Below are 16,024 nucleotides of genomic sequence, written 5' to 3'. Positions count from 1 at the left end.
CCCTTGTGCTCAATTTGTTTTAATATTTCTGCTTGGTTTATGTACTTAAGGTCATTTTAGACAAAATTGTGAAGCAGATAATGTTTCTCCTTGGTATCCTCCCATATCCCCTTTTAATCTCCCTGAAACCTTGTAGAAGTTCTATGGCCTGTTTCCAAGGTATTCATATTATGTGCAAAGTCTTAATCCACAGCAGACTGTCTAAAACTTGGCACATTTAACAGTTCCCCAACCTCCAGAAATGCAGCTTCAGCAGTCGACTATTAGGTTGGTGCAAAAGTAATTGCAATTTTACCTTTGTTTACTTTTAATGGCAAAACCACAATTACTTTTGCACCAACCTAATATTGTCAGCATTTTTACTTGCTAGCAACAGACATCCAACATGGCTGTTCTAAGCAAAAAGAAAGTTCATTGGAAGGATACCGACTGAGAGGTCAAATAATTCATGAGGACCTGGGAGGAGTTGGGTTTTGAGATTGAAAAAAGAGGCAACAGCGTAGCTACAGAGTCTAGGCAAAAACTCACAATTGGAGTAAATAAGTCTAGGATAATTCTAACATAAGCACTTTACACATTTTATCTGAAGTTCGATTGTCAGGAAGCCCTAACATAATGGTGCTGGAAAAGGCCTTCATGAAAAACTTTCTATCTTCCCACTTTAGTTGATAAGTCTATTTGTTTATTACAAGACATATGTCATGATAGTTATATGAAGGAACAGACATTGGAAATCCAATAAGGGAATTATCTATAAAATTCTCTGTGACAGAGTCTTTCTCTGAGTCTGATTTGAGATAGAGCCAAGCCTGCTTCTCAAGTGTCATGTGGTCAATATAACTTCCAAAGAGATTTTAAGTTATTTTTGACTACATGACTCACATAATTCAAGGTTCCATGGTCAATAATAAAAAGGTGGGAAAAATTGGGGGTATTATTGTTTAATTCCTTTTTTGGGACAAGCAAAAAATAACTGATAACAATAGAGAATTTACAGTAAAAAGGCATATGACCAAAAAAAAAAGAACAATTGAACAAATTATCTTTATAGGTACAATTCTTTGATTGATTCTTGATTCTTCAATTCAAAAATTGTCCTTGCAGCTCAAATTTCTCAATTGTAATAAAACCTGTGGGACAAATGCAAATTTAATCATTTTAGTGGTTTAATATTGAGGCAATTTTTATTTCATTTCGATCAATAGACATTTATTTCAAGATACATTGCAGCCTATTATTGTGAATACTTCAAACCTACTCTGATTTCATCCATCTTGTATAATAACATTCAGTCTCCTCTTGGTTTCAAAGATGTTCAAGTCAACCATAATAACCGACTTCCATTTTGTGTCATCTCTTGGTGTGCACACCCAAAATATTGAATGCTACTGAGAGTGATGGCATACCCAAAACACTGAATGCTAACAAGATGAAATGAAAAATGCAGTGCAAAGCCGTGAGAGGAGTGTGTCATGATATGTTGGATTCATATTTGGCCAAATTTGTGTGATCTGATTGACTTGGAAATAATGCTTCCAATTCTCTTTTACTGCATGTATCAGAACAATTTCCTGTTAACTAATATGATGTTCTGACTTTTTATTTTAGTATGTTTTAGTACAAATATCCAGGAACAAATTATTCAGTTAAATACATCTGACAGACAAGTTGTTCAATTGATTTAAAAATAAATAAATAAATATAAATTAGGTATGTGATTTGTATTGGTTTTCTAGGGCTGCCTACATCTTAGCATAATAGAAAGTATAAAAGATTGAGAAGCTTAAAAAACTGAAATTTATTTTCTGACACTTCTGGAGGCTAGAAGTCAGAGATCAAGCTGCTGACAGGGTTGTTTCCTTCTGAGGGTCATAAAGGAAGTATTTGTTCCCAGCTTCTTCTCTTGGCTTAAAGATGGCCATCTTCTCCCTGTGTCTTCCTACTTTCTTCCCATTGTGCATGTTTGTGTTCAGATTTCCTATTCTTATAAAGACACCACTCATTGAATTAGAGCCCACTCTACTGAAATTATTTTAAAATCATTTCCTCTGTAAAGACTTTATCTCCAAATACATCCTGGGGATGAGGACTTCAACATACGAATTTTGGAGGGGAAACAATTGAGAACATAATATGAGTATATACATTTAAATGAGTTTTTAAAAACATTGGTGGGAATATACATGTACATATATGTATATATGTATATATGTGGTGCATGTGTGTGTGTACACATCAACAGAAAAAGAATAGCAGAAATGCATATACAGGCATTTCTGCTGATATGCCATTTATGTGTTTCTGAGAAATCATTGTACAAAATTACATGCTAGAAGTAATGGTATATATGGAAAAATCAGAGAAAGGTCCAGTCTGCTTAAATTCTATGAAATCCTGTAATTAAAGCACCAAAGAAACAATAGCACACTAATTTAAAAAAAAAAGTTAAATGTTTCCTGGCATTTTATCTAGCATTATAGTGAGTAGATCCCTTGCAGTCTTGAAAATTGAAATCTTATTTCCTCCTTTGAAATAAAAATCCTGAAACACATTCACTTTTTTAATATAGGGATACATCTTTATAATTTTTTTCTTAGCATTTTTAGCTTTCCCAGACTTCTTAATATGAAAGTATGGTATTTTTGAAACCTTAATACCAATCACTACTTCTATAAAAATAAAACAGTTCTTTATGATTTTCAACTTTTTAATCAGTTGTCCTGATATTGTTAAGCCTTTGACAACTTTGATAAACTCTATAAAAAAACAAACAAACAAACAAGAAACTTCGTTCCTGATATCTTTAAAACATTAGTGTGCTAGAAAATTTGGAGGCATGAGCAAACAAGACTTCCTCTGTATACCACCCTATTACTTCCTTTTAATAACTAGATCACTTCTGAGTTTCAACTATAAAACAAAAACAAACAAAAAACATGACTTATAGCAGAAAAGACAAAACTTCAAGATGTTAAGAATGTTTGTGGAGGGTTTTTCCCTTCAGCACCTTTTTCTAAGTTCTTTTCCTCTAAGTACACTGCTACCGTCAGCCTCTCCAAGTTAGAACAGTACCCTGACACTGACTTAGATACAGACAATTGTTCCAACTGTGTGCGTTTGAAATCTAAAACAGTTCAGCCCCCATTCTTGGCATTGTTGGATTTGATGAACTCATTTATTTCTTGTGATTGAATCTAAAAAATATTGTTTCCAGCTCTGTGAATCACAGAAGAGTTTATCCAATTACAGGAGTGGACACAGACTAAAGCCACGTGAGGAAAGGAGGATGAAAGTTAGGGAGAGGCCTCTTTGCATTAGAATGTCTGGCTTCGCCTGTTGCTGAGTTCCTGCATTTTCTGACTTTCTTGCTGTAAAACCCAACACAATTTTCACATATTTTTTTTCTGTGCTTATGCTGATTCAGATCATATATCTGTCACCTGTAAGTAAAACAATTCTAACAGATATGTGTAAAATCTGGGTAATGAGATTATGTGTGACTTTGCTTTGCCTCATTATACTTTACTTTCACAAATTCTAAAATAAACCTCCTTTTTTTGTATGTGGACAAAACCATTGCTGCTATGAAGAAATACCAAAAACTGAGTAATTTATAAAGAAAAGAGGCTTAATTGACTCACAGTTCCTTATGGCTGGGGAGGCCTCAGGAGACTTACAATCGTGGCAGAAGGCATCTCTTCACAGGGCGGCGGTAGAGAGAAAGAGTGAAGAGCAAAGTGGGGAAAGCCCTTTATAAAATCATCAGATCTCATGAGAACTCACTATCATGAGAATGGCATGGGAGAACCGGATCACCTCCCACAAGGACCCTCCCCCAATACATGGGGGTTAAAATTCAGATTACAATTCAAAATGAGAGATTTGGTTGGGTACACAGAGCCAGACCATATCAATTGTATTAGTCTGTTTTTATATTACTATAAAGAACTGTCCAAGATTGGGTAATTTATAAAAGAAAGAGGTTTAATTGTCTCACAGTTCCACATGGCTGGGGAGGCCTCAGGAAACTCACAATCATGGTGGTGGAAGATGAGGGGGAAGCAAGACACCTTCTTCACAAGGCAGCAGGAAGAAGAAGTGCCAAGCAAGGAGGGAAGATTCCCTTATAAAACCATCAGATCTTGTGAGAACTCACTCACTATCATGAGAACAATATGGGAGAAATTACCCCCATGATTCAATTACCTCCACCTGGTCTCTCCCTTGACATTTGAGGATTATGGGGATTAGGGAGATAAAATTCAAGATGAAACTTGGATGGGGACACAAAACCTAGTGATATCACAGAATAAACTAACACTATTTGCCATCTAAGGTCACGTAGCAACAGGCGCAAAGAAACACCTATTGTAGTATTCTGGCCTGAGGTGTTTAATGTGAAATTGATCATGAGGTAACACGAAGCAAAATCAGCTATTGGGGCATTCAACAAATCAGCAAGTCTGGATTCTTCAAAGAGTCAATGTTATAACTGTTTTTAAATGTCTGTCAAGTGAGCAACAAAAAAAAGTTCTGTATATTGGTCATTTCGTAATTTGCACAGCTTTTAATAATGCAAAATGTGACTAAAATTTAAACACTATACTATTTTCTTCGGAGTCTTGACAATGTGTGATGTACATGTTACCACTCTTGGTGACATTTATTGTTTCCCACTAGTTTCTTAGGACTCAGATGCCTTTGACTATTTCTCACTAAAGAGAGCTATGATATGTAATTACATTTCTAATGCTATTCTTACATGTTTTCAAGAAATGTTGTAGAATGTTATACATAGCAGGAAGAGTCTCCCTCTTTCTTCACCCCCACCTCCTCCCTTTTCTTCTGTTAATTTCATGTGCAATGTGCGTATATGGTCACTGGTCCAAAGGGTCCCATTATTGATTCAGAAGAATAATGTAATTTTTTAAAGATGTATTCATTTAGTTACAGTTTGAATTGTAAATAATCCTCCAAAGAGATAAGCTCATTAGAAGAAACTAATCTCAAATATAATAGATGCTGACTTTTTCAAATTTTTGATTGACAATTAATAATCATGTATATTTATGAAATACAGTGTGATGTTGGATCTGTGCATTCATAACAGAAAGATTCAGTAAAGCTAATATATCTATTAGCTTGGAGATATTACCAACTTATCTTTTCTGTGGTTAGAATGTTTAAAACCTATTTAAACACTTTTCAAAAATACATTGTTATTAACTGTGTTGACCATGTCTTACAATAGATAACTAAAACTTATTCTTGAAAACTTTTTTTACAACAATAAATAAGATGCAGTGACCAAAAATGGATATTTTAAAGGAAATGTAATATTTTGTTCAAAACAGGGACAAAGTTTTCCAGTATCCATAAAGATATATTGTTGCCTTAACTGGGCTTCATGTTTAAGAGAAGGTTAAAGTAGGGTGACTGTTCACTTTAATCTTACAGAAAATTCCTCTCATATTTTGATTAAGTATAGATCTTTCTTTTTTAACTTAAAGGCCAGTATGATAGTAATCAAGTATAAATATTAATGACATTTCTAATGTCTTAACATCTATATCCTTATTCTAACTCAGATTCTATAAAATAATTGAGGGCTTTTAACTAAAGCCTTGATTTTTTTACCTGAGGCTATTTGTCACATCAATTCTTATACTGTTTATATAATCATGGTTTCTTACTTACTGGTCTATACATTATTTGAAGGCAAAAAGCTGGATAAACCTCATATTTATATGTAGTTCAGTGTCTTACCCAATTTTATGTTAAAAATAGTGGAATCAATGAGATTTGAAGTTATTTTCTAGAAGGGATCTGTTACTTTATTATGTATCCAACACATATTACCAATACAGTATATATGATTACTAAACCTCTTAGCTGTTCACCCCTTTACTTTTCTCTTAAAATATGATATTCAAGGCAAGATACAAAAACAGAAAAAAAATACAAGTAAAAATTTTCCTCACTTATTAACTTATCACTAGTCACAAGCCTGGCTCTACTGTTATATTTCTTCAGGTCATCCTGTTAACCTCAATACATAACGTAGTTTCTAGTGCAGAGTAGATACCCAATGACAAGTGCTGCAAACAAATATTTTACATAAAAACATTTGCTAATAATTTATTAATACTGACAGTGACATGCACTGATTTATTTTTTACTGAAATATGTATTTTGGTGTGGTGCAAACACATATAAGCAACTTGGAAATGTACACAAATTAGAAAGAAGTCGTTTAATGCATCCTGGTAATAAAGTGTTTCAGCAAATGTCTGTAGCTGAAACTTTGCCTTTGTAAAATGATAATTTTACTTACTAAAATACTAAAATGTTTTTTATCATTGTTTTTAACATGTAACTATAAAGATACAGGTGTATGGCATCTATAGGAATTGAGATACACAAACTAGAAATTATAACAATTATGTTGAAGGAGGTCAGTTACTTTGTGGTAAAGATTGACTTGTGAAGGATCCAAAGTATTTTTAAGTTAATGCAGTTGGTCATGTGCAAAAGAACAAAGATGATTGTATTAATCATTAATGAAGGTTGAAAACTGATGAAACAGTAATGAATATTCTGGAAATTAAAGCTTTGGGAAGTTAGAATACACTGTAAGAGCCTTATCTTTCACTTAAATTAATATGTCCCTTATACACGAAATAAGAATCTTAATCTCCTTTTGGGTGTTGTGATCTTAGTTGAATGTTCAGATTTCTTTCTTTTCCACTCAAGTTTTCCTAAGTTTTCCAAAATCCTTAACACTTTTCCTGATGACTAATGTATAAAACAAGATCTGGCCAGGAGCGGTGGCTCACGCCTGTAATCCCAGCACTTTGGGAGGCTGAGGCGGGCAGATCATGAGGTCAGGAGTTCGAAATCAGCCTTGACAGCATGGTGAAACCCTGTCTCTACTAAAAATGCAAAAATTAGCTGGGCGTGGTGGCACATGCCTGTAATCCCAGCTACTTGGGAGGCTGAGGCAAGAGAATGGCTTGAACTCAAGAAGTGAAGGTTGCAGTGAGCTGAGATCATGCCATTGCACTCCAGCCTGGGTGAAAGAGTGAGACTCTTGTCTCAAAAAAAAAAAAAAATGTACAAGGCAAGTAAGAAGTTATAAACCATAATCATTTCCTAATTAAGGGGTAGGTATACTTATGACTCTGCATGAGGATAAAAGTGGTTGAATGTAGTAGTTTGTTGTTGTTGTTTTCTGAAACTTTCTCCTCTATCACGAACATCAGGAAGATGCTTTAGAGTTTCCTCACCCCCAGAATACTTTGTCATTTTCTGCCATGGCCTCCATAGTTAATGTAGCATAACAAAAAGCATATTATGTTATTGTAAAACACAATAATGATGAAAATATCCCAAATGTTTGTAAATGGTTAACTTAAAATTATTGATTTAGAACAATCTAATTTTAATACAGGGAGAAAGAGGAAAAAGAAACATGAACATTTTGGAAAGAGATGTACAAATACAGAAGTTAGCCAAAAAAAGGGGATAAATTTTGCTTCGTTAATCATTTAGTCCAGAGGCTAGCCTTACTGCCAGCATATTATTTTCAAAGCAATTGCAACCTAAGATTATTAGTGAGGTTTTAAGAACATAATTTAGACTAAATATTTTTTCTATACAATTCTGTGATTTGGAGTTGAATGTAGCCCATTTGTTTGAAAGATTATTTTACTGGTAAAATTGTGTGTGCCAGGTCTAATACAAGGACAGCAAGTGACATTGTTCAAAGTTTTGCTCTGCTTTACTAACTTTAGGGGACATAAAATGAGGATATCTAGTTTCTTCTTTTGAAGAAGAAAAGGGATTAGAGCACTTATTTCGTGGAAACCTCGACTTACAGAAGCATTACACTCCTTTCCTTGGGATCCTGCTGATCCGATTAAGAAGTGAAGTTACACAGGTGCATTATCTAGTTCACTTTGAAAGAAAAAGCAACAGACTTGATCAAAACAAGTCTCCCCATGGCTGCATTGTCAGACAGGACCACTGTCAGGATACTGACAGAAATGTGAATGAGAATTGCTATTTCTCACGATTGTTAAATGAGTATCTAATAACGGATATCAGATGTTCTTTCCATTTTCTTCCTAGTCTAACTCTGTTTTTAAGATTCAATGAAAGGATCAATAATTTTTAATACAAAGATATATGGCTTCCTGCTACCACCTAAGTTAATTCTGCATGTATTTTTATTTTATTTTATTATTATACTTTAGGTTTTAGGGTACATGTGCACAATGTGCAGGCTTGTCACATATATATCCATGTGCCATGTTGATTTCCTGCACCCATCAACCCGTCATTTAGCATTAGGTATATCTCCTAATGCTATCCCTCCCCCCTCCCCCAACCCCACAGCAGTCCCCGGAGTGTGATGTTCCCCTTCCTGTGTCGATGAGTTCTCATTGTTCAATTCCCACCTATGAGTGAGAACATGCGGTGTTTGGTTTTTTGTCCTTGTGATAGTTTACTGAGAATGATGTTTTCCAGTTTCATCCATGTCCCTACAAAGGACATGAACTCATCATTTTTTATGGCTGCATAGTATTCCATGGTGTATATGTGCCACATTTTCTTAATCCAGTCTATCGTTGTTGGACATTTGGGTTGGTTCCAACTCTTTGCTATTGTGAATAGTGCCGCAATAAACATACGTGTGCATGTGTCTTTATAGCAGCATGATTTATAGTCCTTTGGGTATATACCCAGTAATGGGATGGCTGGGTCAAATGGTATTTCTAGTTCTAGATCCCTGAGGAATCGCCACACCAACTTCCACAATGGTTGAACTAGTTTACAGTCCCACCAACAGTGTAAAAGTGTTCCTATTTCTCCACATCCTCTCCAGCTCCTGTTGTTTCCTGAATTTTTAATGATGGCCATTCTAACTAGTGTGAGATGGTATCTCATTGTGGTTTTGATTTGCATTTCTCTGATGGCCAGTGATGATGAGCATTTCTTCATGTGTTTTTTGGCTGCATAAATGTCTTCTTTTGAGAAGTGTCTGTTCATGTCCTTTGCCCACTTTTTGATGGGGTTGTTTGTTTTTTTCTTGTAAATTTGTTTGAGTTCATTGTAGATTCTGGATATTAGCTCTTTGTCAGATGAGTAGGTTGCAAAAATTTTCTCCCATTCTGTAGGTTGCCTGTTCACTCTGATGGTAGTTTCTTTTCCTGTGCAGAAGCTCTTTAGTTTAATTAGATCCCATTTGTCAATTTTGGCTTTCATTGCCATTGCTTTTGGTGTTTTAGACATGAAGTCCTTGCCCATGCCTATGTCCTGAATATTGCCTAAAAACGATGGTTACATGCCACGAAGTAGGTGGCAATGCCTTAACCGTATGCGTGTTGTCAGGCCCGAGGGCCTCTTCCATCCTTGTCAAGGGGAGTGCTAACCTTCTCTCCTTTCATACAACACAATTCTGCATGTATTTTATACATTCATGGAGAAGTATTGAGTGTTTTCTTCCCAAAGGTACATTATACAAACAATTCAAAAGTATGATTTAAATAACTTCTTTATTTTACCATGAAATAAATTCAATACTCTTCGAGTTGTTACTGAATAACTCAAGATTATGAACATTTTTTCAATAAAGGGAAAATCAGATTATATAAACAAAGCTTGCTAAGGAAATATTAATCACATTTATATTTGTTCATTCAACTATTATTTTTTTAGTACCTACTATGTGGCCAGTCCATGTTCTGAGCGATTGGCATATAGCAATAGATAAAGGAGAACAAAAATTTCCTGCACTTGCTGTGGTCGTATTTTAGTAATGGTAAAAAAAAACAGACAAATACATAAGTAAAATGTGTGTGAGTGTGTATGTGTGTCTGTGTGTGTGTGAGAGAGAGAGAAAAATAGGGAGAAAGAGACAGAGAGAGAGAGGTGGTTTTGGTTTTATGGAGGAAATAGCACAAACGAGTAATAGGGTATAAAATAGGGAGTGTCATTTTTATATGTGATGATAATAAAAGGCTTCATTTATATAGCATTTGATTAAAAACCTGAAAGACATGGGGGAGATGTCCATATTGGTTTTTGTGAAACGAGTATTTCAGACACAGGCAGCAGCAAGTGTCAAAGCACATAGACATGGGCTGTAGCAAATGGTTGAGGCAATCACAGTCAATGAGTTCAGAGAGGTAACAGAGAAACAGATTGTATAGGGCTTTTTTGGAGCATAGTAAGGATGTTACCTTCCCTTTGAGTAAGATGGGAAGTTACTGTGGGATTTAAAGCAGCATTGTGGAAAATTTCTCATTCTGGGCCCTATGTCAAGAATAGCCTTTTGGAAAACAAGATTGTAACCTGGCAGTCCAGTTGCAGCTATAACAAGCCTCTAAATGAGAGATAATTATGGTTTGAACAGGGTGGATGAAATGATAAGTGACCATATTTTTAGCATATAAAAATAGGATTTGATGTTAGATTAGGTTTGGTGTAAGAGAAAGAAATGTGTGAATGCTGACTCCAAGGTTTTTTATCTTGGTATCTGAAAAATAGGAATTGCATTTCCTGAAATAAAAACTGTAGGAAAAACAAGTTTTGCCTGGAAATTGGGAGTCTAGTTAGGAAAGCATTAAGTTGATTTGCCTGTAACTATCTAAATGGTAAACTTGAGTAGACCATTACTATGCAAGCGTGGAGTTCACAGATATATATGTGTATGTGTATACACACATATAAACTTGAATATGATTAATTTATGGATGGTATGTAATGCCATGGGAATGGATGAGATCACCAAAAGAGTGAGTGTGAAGAATAAAGCAGACAGGTTAGAGGAGTGAAAGTTGGGAGTTTGGCACTTCAGTATTCAGTGGTTGAGAAGACAGGAGGTTGGAATCAAGGAAAGAAACTTAGAAAAGTTAGTCAGTGAAGACGGAAGAAAACAATATTGTCTTAATTCTTTTAATTATATACATTATATATGTTCTATACTATATTATATATTACTTATATAATTATATAATATTGTATTTATTGTATAATATCAAATATAATATTTTATAATATATAATGTTATATATTCAAATATAATATTCTTTGCTGGACATTGTGTACAAAAGGAATGTGAAAACTAAAGATGATGCTATTTTCTCCTCCTCAGAGGGTTTTCTTTCTTCCCTGTTAGATGACAGAGAGCAGCTATCACGTCAATCCAATCAGACATTGATCAAGATCAGGTCTAGGTTTCAGTTTTAGGTACATTTAACCCACTTATCTTTTCTAATGTCTCCAGGACAAGATGTGTTTTTATGTTTGTTTTAGGTCCTGTCTTTCATGGAACTGTGTCTCCTAAACACCATCAGGCTAGGAGAACTCAGTTTCATTGTCCAGCTGAATCCTCCAGCCTTCAATATCATCATCTCAGCACTTAGAAAAGAACAGGGGAAAATAAACAGCATAAACCTGAAATTCCTCTAGATTATAATCCAGCACATCAGCCCCCATAGCCATCACAAATTTATAGGATTTCTCCAACCCAAACTGTCTTTACCTAGACAAAGCCTGATGCTCAGCCTGCAACCCAATGACTCAAAGGACAGAAAATGTCTGACAATCTCAAGCTTACTTTTAAAAGGGCACTTTTCTCTCTATTTTCATTCATCTGGTATTCTTCACTTCCAGTGTTTTAAAACACACTAATTTTTAATTCATCTTTGGTTTTTCCTAGTTGTTGCTTTGGAAGTGATTTTCTCTTGCTGGCTACTAAACTCTACTTGTAAGTAGAAGTCTGATTATTTATTTTCTATGTTCACATTTTTGTAGTATCTGAGCATTTGAAAAAACCTAATAAAAAAAAAAACAGAACTTCATCACAAGTGGTGGGGCAGGCTGTACAGGCAACGTTGGACTAAAGAGCAAGGAGAAGGGATGAGGGAAGAGGATTCTAGCAATTGCTGGTGGTGTGACTTTAAGCAAGTTTTATATGTTCTCCAAGCATCATGCTCTTATTAACGACTCAATAAAGGTAGCTGTAATGGACATTTTTCCTACTCCTTACCTTAATTCCTTCACATTCTGATAAGAGCACTCTCATTTTCCTTGAGGAAAGAAACATTCTAATTCGTTCTCAGGCCAGGTAGTTTGCGTGAAATGATCCCACCCTTGGCCTTGGGAAGTAGGCATGTGACCCAGAAACCTAATCAGAACATTATATCCCCTATCCCTTAACCAGGGCAAGAGGCTGCTGCTGAGGACCGCATGTGACCTGTTTCGTAGCACTCTGGCAATTGCAATAAAAAGACATCTTTTAGTTTATTGTTTGAGAGGACCGAGTGAAAACCTGCAGCTGTTAATACCTCACTGCAACATCCCCCCACCTGCATGATGGGGCACAAGGTAAAGCAGAGCCAAGAAACTGAGACAGCCAAGCCCTGATGGCTTCAAATCAGCCACAGAATCCAGATAAGCCTGATCTAATGTGAACCTTCGAGTGTACTATTCCCTCACATCTGCATAGTAGGAATCCTTCATTCCTTTTTTTTTTTTAATTATACTTTAGTTTCCAGGGAACATGTGCACAACGTGCAGGCTTGTTACATGTGTATACATGTGCCGTGTTGGTGTGCTGCACCCATTACCTCATCATTTACATTAGGTACACCCCTAATGCTATCCCTCCCCACTACCCCAACCCTGCAACAGGCCCCAGTGTGTGATGTTCCGTTCCTATGTCCAAGTGTTCTCATTGTTCAATTCCCACCTATGAGTGAGAACATGCGGTGTTTGGTTTTTTGTCCTTGTGATAGTTTGCTGAGAATGATGGTTTCCAGCTTCATCCATGTCCCTACAAAGGACATGAACTCATCCTTTTTTATGGCTGCATAGTATTCCATGGTGTATATGTGCCACATTTTCTTAATCCAGTCTATCATTGATGGACATTTGGGTTGGTTCCAAGTCTTTGCTATTGTGAATAGTGCCGCAATAAATATACGTGTGCATGTGTCTTTATAGCAGCATGATTTATAATATTTTGGGTATATACCCAGTAATAGGATGGCTGGGTCAAATGGTATTTCTAGTTCTAGATCCCTGAGGAATGGCCACACTGTCTTCCACAATGGTTGAACTAGTTTACAGTCCCACCAACAGTGTAAAAGTGTTGCTATTTCTCTACATCCTCTCCAGCACCTGTTGTTTCCTGACTTTTTAATGTTGGCCATTCTAACTGGTGTGAGATGGTATCTCATTGTGGTTTTGATTTGCATTTCTCTGATGGCCAGTGATTATGAGCATTTTTCATGTGTCTGTTGGCTGCATAAATGTCTTCTTTTGAGAAGTGTCTGTTCATCTCCTTTGCCCATTTGTTGATAGGGTTGTTTTTTTCTTGTAAATTTGTTTGAGTTCATTGTAGATTCTGGGTATTAGCCCTTTGTCAGCTGAGTAGATTGCAAAAATTTTCTCCCATTCTGTAGGTTGCCTGTTCACTCTGATGGTAGTTTCTTTTGCTGTGCAGAAGCTCTTTACTTTAATTAGATCCCATTTGTCAATTTTGGCTTTTGTTGCCATTGCTTTTGGTGTTTTAGACATGAAGTCCTTGCCCATGCCTATGTCCTGAATGGTATTGCCTAAGTTTTCTTCTAGGGTTTTTATGGTTTTAGGTCTAACATTTAAGTTTTTAATCAATCTTGAATTAATTTTTTCATAAAGTGTAAAGAAGGGATCCAGTTTCAGCTTTCTACATATGGCTAGCCAGTTTTCCCAGCACCATTTGTTAAATAGGGAATCCTTTCCCTATTTCTGTTTTTGTCAGGTTTGTCAAAGATCAGAGGGTTGTAGATGTGTGGTATTATTTCTGAGGGCTCAGTTCTGTTCCATTGGTCTATATCTCTGTTTTGGTAACAGTACCATGCTATTTTGGTTACTGTAGCCTTGTAGTATAGTTTGAAGTCAGGTAGCGTGATGCCTCCAGCTTTGTTGTTAATACAAGATCTTAATGACAACAGTGACAACGTAAACAGCTTCCTGTCAGTCATGAAAACGAAGGAATCAAATGGAAGTATGGGAAAAGAATACTTACAATTTCTACAAAGATCTCTGTATTCTCTTTAAGAAGATAACAATTTCTTTTTAACTGATAAGACTAAGACTCCTTTATCAAGTCCACACTTTCTTTTGTAGTGTCAGCTGCAAGTTCAGCATCAGCATAAAGATAGAGTGGGAGGAAAAGAGAAAATTCCAAGATCAATCAAATAACTCGTTTCCTGTTTTGGTTGTGTACTACTAATCCTTAACTTATTAGTCACTAAATCTCTCTTTCACCCATGTTAGTAAGGCACTTGTTCTCAAAAAATGACTATCAATGATATTCATTCATGGCATTAATAACAATATTTGCAATGAGCTTTTACAGAGAAACGTGCATAAATTGTAGTTTTTATTATTTTTGCATATTGGGAAACACTATTACTGTTAAAATAAAATATAGATTTCAAGTTCTTAAAATTTCTAATTGAAACATTAACAGTAAAGGCAAGTTCAATATAATTGGAAATGATTTTATCTGTTTTGTCTTGGCCTCAGAGGTCACATATTGGATCCAGGGATAAAAATTGGAGACGGGGGAAGATTTTGACTTAATGTTCTAACAATTACCACGCTCTGAATATGAAATAAGCCAAGATAAATAATTTCTAGGTTTTCTTTTGCCTTGGAGCCCTGAAATTCTTTAAGCCTGATTTGTATTGATAAAGGGTGGAAGTTATTTATAAAAATGAAAATGATTCCTTAGAAATATGAACTGTGCAGGAGAGAATTGATATTATAATTGATTAAACTGTGCCAGGCTTTAAATACCTTTTCTTATTGAGAAAAATATTGAAAATAATTGTTAATTCCACTTCTATTGATGAAAACCTGAGGCTTCGAGAGGTAAGATAACTTGTCCAAGACCACTAGCTAATAAATCATAGAGCAGGATTATAGTCTCCAAATCCTGTCTTTCCATTACACAATAGTGTTTATATCACACACAAGACTTCTGAAAAGCTGCTAGTGTTGCCTTGGCTTAAGTAAATATTCAGACAGATGCTTGGAGAGTACAGATTTGAAAAAATAATAATAAAATTAGCAGAGGGATAAAATTTATAAACATTTGCAATAAATACAAAGGAAAAATATAATTACTTTTATAAAGTTTATTTTATTTAAAGTACAATACATAGAAAAATATAATAATGTACACTCACAGTTCACCAGCAAAATCTAACAGAACTAGCCACCTTTCACTCGAGATAGTCCAGGGCTCAGGGAGCACGACATCACAAAGTGCTAACGCAGAACTAATTAGTACTAGTAAATGCCATATTTAACATGTTGGTAACCTATAATGTATTTACAAATATTTTCAGATTCTTTAATAGTATTACCTGCTTCCGTATCAAAAAGCCTAGGTCAAGAATTGCCCTAAAAGATTTCCAAAATCTTTTTGGTAAATACAATAACTCTTTTTATCATTTATAGGCTGTAAGACAAATTTCTGCCAAGGATAGTTGCATTAGTAATGTTGCTTGTATGTTCTGAACGGGGACATTTCCTGTTTCATGGTTGAAAATTATAGATAGGAGTAGAATGTACTTCTTCCACAAAAGCAGATCTGATTATACCTAAGAGGTATGAAAGTACAGTGATTAAGAACTTGGGGTCTAGAAGCAGACTGCCTGAGTTCAAGAGCCCCTGCTTGTTATTAGTTGTGCAAAATCAACGAGTTCATTAATTGTCTATGCCTCTGTGTCTCTTCTGTGAAGAGAGGATCCAAATATTGTATGTGTGTCTTAATGTAAAATTCTTAGAAAATTGCCTGGCACAAAATGAGCTCTATTTGATACTTATTAAACTTAATTATAATAGTCTCTTTTTTCTGAATAAAAACTATTGACCTATCTTTTCCAGTTGTTATTTTGGTTTCATTAGAAGGAAAAGAATCATAAATCTATTGTGCATAAATAACTTTCAATTTTAAGATTTT

At 35.2% G+C, this 16,024-nt stretch overlaps 1 non-coding gene across 1 annotated transcript; it reads right to left on the bottom strand.

Moving 5' to 3' along the window:
• Positions 1 to 9,330: 9,330 nt before the first annotated feature.
• On the bottom strand, positions 9,331 to 9,456 carry LOC129464269 (U6atac minor spliceosomal RNA). Its single transcript, XR_008651508.1, has one exon. It is a non-coding gene; the product is annotated as a U6atac minor spliceosomal RNA (small nuclear RNA).
• Between the last annotated feature and the right edge of the window lie 6,568 nt (positions 9,457 to 16,024).

This window comes from Symphalangus syndactylus, chromosome 15 (assembly GCF_028878055.3).
Source record: "Symphalangus syndactylus isolate Jambi chromosome 15, NHGRI_mSymSyn1-v2.1_pri, whole genome shotgun sequence".
NCBI lineage: Eukaryota > Metazoa > Chordata > Mammalia > Primates > Hylobatidae > Symphalangus > Symphalangus syndactylus.
The sequence above is the reverse complement of the archived record's forward strand: the minus strand, read 5'-3'. Positions and strand labels throughout refer to the sequence as shown.